This window comes from Mytilus californianus, unplaced genomic scaffold (assembly GCF_021869535.1).
Source record: "Mytilus californianus isolate M0D057914Y unplaced genomic scaffold, xbMytCali1.0.p SCAF_5, whole genome shotgun sequence".
Taxonomy (NCBI): domain Eukaryota; kingdom Metazoa; phylum Mollusca; class Bivalvia; order Mytilida; family Mytilidae; genus Mytilus; species Mytilus californianus.
This window is the reverse complement of record NW_026262701.1, coordinates 14,226,174-14,232,568: the sequence shown is the minus strand read 5'-3', so window position 1 is coordinate 14,232,568 and position 6,395 is coordinate 14,226,174.

Here is a 6,395-nt window from a genome sequence, read left to right as displayed (position 1 = left end):
ATGCTAATCTTTTAATTACCGTGAATTTAACCACGCCTTTACCAGGTGGTGTCAGCATAATACACATGCATTGTATTTACACAGTACTAGACTGAAGCAATGATTTGTATAGTAAGACAAATCCTCGACTGAAGTAATAGGGGAGAATACAAACGTGAATTTCTATTATACTATCAGTTATATATGTTGTTAAATATATCCGTCGAAAAAAAAATCATAAAAAAATTCTATTGTATGATTTGCTTTTATTACTATAATCATATCAGAAATCCTTAAAATATAAATCGTAAATTTTAATTTAAAAAAATGCACGGCTGATCACTTTTCTTTCTGAATTGTTAGTTGGTTAATAGCTACACCAAAAGTCGTTGATGCGCTTTAAATCGCGTTATTAGATGATTAACGAACAAGACTTTAAATGAGATTAATCCACTCCCGGCATGCAAAAAGACTTAAACTACGTCACATAAGTCAGGAAGTTTGAATAAATAGAATTAATAATTCCCAATTTTCTTCTTTACTAGTTTTCATATCCAGATAAAACTTGGTGAATATGTTTTTAATGGTATTATGAACATAATAAGATGATAAGTAAAAAATCGCGAATTTTCCCTTTAACGTTTGGACGTAAAACGATTCGAATGCGAATTAAACTAATTCGAATTAGTTAATGCGAATCGAATTCGAATTAGTGTGAACGCAGCACAAAATTTGAAAAGTGTCGTTTGGTTAAGTAATAGTTACACACTGAGGGATAGGTGTGTCTGGATAAGAAACCCCGACGGCCGGAGGCCGGAGGTGTTTCTTATCCAGACACGCCGTATCCCGAAGTGTTTATCTATGGTATAACTAACTTACACCCGATGCTAAACCCTATATTTGTTTACTTTGAATATTAAATGAAATCGGATAGCATTTTTATTGACAATATCAAACCATGATTAATAAGATTTTATTTTAAGATGAAATCCCACTAGTAACCTTATTTTGACGATCTTCATTCAAACTTTGACATGTGAGTAGATTTTACAAAGGTCAAGGTTGTCGTTTTGCATTATTCCGTTAAATCCATGTGCTTATATGGATCAGCAGGTCAAGGTTGGCCGTATCGAGCATTCTGAATACAAAAAAACACATCATGCTCCTTGTATGCAGTTGTCAGTATGGACGGGTATAAGACGGAAGACATTTTTAGTCGGGCAATTAATTTGGCAGAAGAGAATGAAGATTACGCAATATTTATAACTCGAAGTACTAACATGTATCAGTTTAATGAAGGTAATCATAAATGTATTTTACATGTTACGGTTTAAACCCCCCCCCCCCCCCCTTTTCTTCTCAACATTAAACAAACATTCATATTCGAAAATAATGAGGGTTAGGTGTGTCTGAACGAGAAACCCGACGACCGGACACGCTTAACATACAAAAATACAGATTGCATAGGTATGTACTCCCCTTTTTGGGGCCATTCAAGGGGGTTCCGGGGGTTGGAACCCCCCATTTTTACGATCAATGCTTTAGAATGGGGACATACGGCTGGACCTCCCCTCCTTTTTTTTTAATCTTGGGTTGGCACCCCCTTTTAAAAATGACTGGATCCGGCCCTGGGTGCCATCATTCGTCTTCAACAATCCAAACATTAATACTTATTTAATGATTAAGACTTAGTCCAAATGAAAACTATATGTTTAGAATGTATAATTTAAATAAAAGTTCTCTTCATGTATGTTCTTCAAGACATTGTCATATTGAATTACAATTTTAGCCGCAAGCAAAGGAGTATTTGCATGATTTTTTTTTATTCAAAATAGATGCTAAATGTTTTTTTCGCTGTTGGATTTTCCTAAAATATTTTTTTTTAAATATATCTTGAAACAATTTGTAGTGAAGACTATTAGTAATCTTTTATGTTCATGCTATTAAAAAAAACAATTTCTATTGTTATGAATAACAATGGACTGTGTTTTCGGGATGTAGAAGCAGGGGTTTCCAGAAACCCCGCTCGTCACACCCTGTGGTCAAAATCCATTGTTATTCGTAACAATAGGTCTATTCAATTTACACTTGTTTCAGAAATAGAAACTATGAAGTATAACAATAGAACTGGGGTGTAAACAGGGGCGGATCCAGGATTTTGGAAAGGGGGGGCGTAATATTAAAGGTTGCCGAGCGGAGCGAGGCGAAATTTTTTTGGCAATTTTTTTGGACCTTTTTTTGGCTAAAAAACATAAAATAAGTGTAAAATGCATTTTATAGTTAAAGTGTAGGGGTTGGAATTTTTGGTGCCGTATTCTCTCCATCAATTGTCTATTATGAAATGATTGGATGGATCCAAAGCTATGTACTAATTAATATATTTGATGTGGGATTTGTCAGTAAATAATGGACATGGAAAATTCTCGTTTGTTGTATGGTTAGTAAACATAACCTCACAGATTTCTTGTAGTTAACAAGATATACGGCTATTCAATGAAATTTACAATACGACCGACACGAAGAAAGACAAACAAGCAATTTTCATCCAACTGTTTGGTTGAAATGTTTCACCCAACAAGGGAAGTGAGGGGTTCCAAATCAACCAAAGGCTACGAATGAGTCGGAAATGACAATGAAGTTGTGAATGATGGTCGACACATGGATACATATAGGCCACAACCAGCAGGCAGGTTGCAGTTGGGCCTTGAAAAAAGTATTCAGTATATCAGTTCGAAACAGACATTCCGGTCAGATATGGGATTCACATGCAACCCCCCCAAAAAAAATATGCCCGTTTTTTATTCATCATGTTCATTTAATGCTAAATAATTCTGTTGAAAATATTTTTTTCTAATAGCAAAAAGTGGACAAGATTATTGCTTTCAATCCAGATACGGCCAGAATTTTTGTTTAAGGCAAAAATCAGGGTCAGAATTTTTTCTCTAAAATATCTCAGACTGCCCCCTCAGATCAAATGCCTTAGACTTTAAATCTATATCTAGAGCTTACTGACTGGGGATCACTATTCAGCAATGTTAATAATGGACTGGAGCGTGTGGGGTTAAACATGTTTTCGTAGGTAAATAATATTGCTGTGGAACTTTTTTTTCATGAGAGTGTAATAGAGTATTACTTTCTGTTGGGTGGAATTGTGAAATAGAAGTCAATACGTTCTTGTTCAATACTTTGTCGCTTTGAAGGCGTCATGCTTGTCATCCTCAGCCTAAGCAATGTGTTACTGTAATTTGAATTTCAAAATGACTGAGTGACGTTTTTTTTCGACGAACTGGTCAACTCCACCGTAGAGAATCACATGACTTTGACATAATCAATAATATATTACAGTGAATACGAGCGAAAAATATCTTTATAAGTAAAGAATTGTCGCATAAAGATTAAATACACGGGAAATGGCAAAGTTCACGAAGTCTAGTCTGATTAATCATTTTACGAAAAAAAAAAAAAAAAAGTGCAAGCAAAGGGGGGGGCGTACGCCCTCTACGCCCCCCTCTGGATCCGCCACTGGTAAAAGATGTTCTTTCATCCTATTGTAAACTGATTTGATATCACGGGAGAAATCTGATAAAACAAAGTCACAAGATTCTTATTTCAATAGATGTATGATAGTATAGATATTCGCAGATCACATCAGTTTGAAATAATTTAGAAATTAATAAAACAGGGTCCATTTCTTTGAGAATGAAACTTAAAGTACTCGGAAATTTGAAAATTTTATGTTTGTTCAACTTGTGGCCGACAATCACTGAAAGAAAGAATTTCGGGTATAAATAGTGGTATATGACAGAAATATTACACGGGGTTCTTGAGAATGAAATTATATATTCCTTTACACATCCACATGATCTAATAAAAGTCAAATAGTAGACAATCATTTTTCATACCACATTATCCGTATAAAACATAATCTGAACATTCCGGCGAAGGTCCGTACTATAAATGTATTTGCTACATAAACTACTATTACATAAAAACCGGGCAAATACCGGTCTCTAGTAAGTGTTCCACAATTAAACTTCTGTCCTTTAAACCAGTTCCTTGACTGCTATCAGATATTGATTGATCGTTGCATATCTAACGTTAGTGGCAAATATTTCATGCATATTCAGGACGAAAATCAAATTAAAACAAATAAATATGCTATATATAGAAATACTAACTGGAAATGTTATGAGACGATTAAGGTTATATATACATTTTTTCCTTGACAACCTAATATACGTTTCGGCAATAAAGTTTATAGACAGGTAGTAGGTATTTCTATGGTCACCAATTTGGCCCCTTTAATAGCTAAACGTGTTCCTGTACTGTTATAACCAAGATCCTGACTTTGCACAGGCACATAAAGAATGAGGCGGACTTAAACATGTATGTGGGCTCTCAACAACACCCCCCCCCCCAGGTACATAAAGAATGAGGCGGACTTGAACATATATGTGGGCTATCAACCCTCCCCCCAGGCACATAAAGAATGAGGCGGACTTGAACATGTATGTGGGCTCTCAACCCTTCCCCCTAATGGCGAGTAGGATCAAATCCAGACGATTCCTTATTCCTTATGGATGATATAGATACAAACTGATCTCCCATCAGAAAAAAAATGCATATATAACGGTTATTGCCATACTTGTATTAATACACTTATACCTTTACCATATTGCTTCCTCACTTCTAACATTACAATTAAGTAATTGATAATGTATACATAATGAAAAATTCAACAAATTTGCATCAGAAAACTCACAAAGGTAAACAAATACAACGCTGTTGTATAGATATATTAAGCAGCACTTTCTAATCGAAAAGTGAAAATTGCTGGGATTTTTGTTTGTTATTTTTTTCTTTTTCATTTTCTATTCTCTTTTTGTTTTATAAGGGCGTATATGTTGCTTCTAAACTGATGTCGGTTTCTGGTAGGTCAGAAAAACCGTCCATTTGATCTTCCAACCGAAACCCTAAAGTGACACTAGTTTGAATGCAACAAATTCTCTTTTGGTTTAAAGACAAATGTCAAGTACACTGCTTTCAAGGTGTAACAAATATTTTAACACAGAAATAAACAAGATGTAGTGGCAGCTTATGTAGCTCTTGTGGACTATTTATACACTCGCTATATATAAATATGACAGAAATTTCATATATGGTCGGGTTGTTGTCTCTTTGACACATTCCCCATTTCCATTCTCAATTTTATGACATTTTAAAGTGTTCGGCAACCAGGTTGGGACATCGAAGGAAATGAAAAAATGTCGACAATCGTTATGGGTAAACAGCTGAATCTGGTGTTATATCAAGAAGCTATGACGTGTAGTTGCTTAGAAAAATGTGGCAAAAATTTCATTTATTTTCACGACATTTCAGATATAGTTTTCGGCAAACGGGAAGCAGAGCATCGAAGGAACTGAACATATCACAATAATAGATTTTACATCCCAACTCCTTTGTTGTAACAGGGGTGATCTGAGTCGGATCACCCTACCCTACGTTGTTCTGCATGCTTTCTTTTGTTCTGTAACATTTTGGCCGGAATGTAGAACACACAATAAAACTTAAGCGGAATAAAGACTAACTTTCAAAATATATGTAGAAGAAATCCAAGTAATTTCCAGTGCCTATGCAGGACCTCAAGCATATATGAAGCCACGATTCATACCCCTAAACCAGAACGACTAGATACAAACTTACTGTTAATTTAACATTTTTAAATATTGTATCCGGGGGCTCATAAAGGGTATATACTATATAGTAATATATAAAGTATATTATAGTTATTGTATAGCATTCTGAACTAGATGTTATAACGCGTAAATGTTTTTTTCATATAATCTAGAAGAGCTGGGATGTATAATAGTTATCCCGCGACTCATTACAGATCAGCTGTATTTGGCGAAACCTTTCGAAATTTTGGGTCCTCAATGCTCATGAACTTCGTATTTTAATTTGCCTTTTAACTTTTTTGTTCGAGCGTCACTGATGAGTCTTTGGTAGAGAAAACGCTTCCGGCCGGACACAATTATAAGCCTGGTATCTTTGATGAGTTTTTTCACACAGTATAAATAGTTATTTAAAGATTGATACTATATTAACATGCTGTGATTTGTAATTGCTGATCAATGCGCCAGAAATTATCGACAGACGGACAGACAGAGATACGCAAGTTTACCATCTCCTTTGGAGTGGGAGTATAAAAACATTTATATGTTGTTAAGATTTAACTAGCAATCAAGTCATCATAACCCAACTATGGCACATGTGAGTGACTAACGGGCAACATTGAGCAAGAGAAATAGACATGCGCACTTTCACATGGAACCGGGGATGCTTGTCGTGTGCACGTAAAAGACTGCATGGTATGCATATAATGACCGCTTGTCGTTTAGGCTATTACATACATTAAA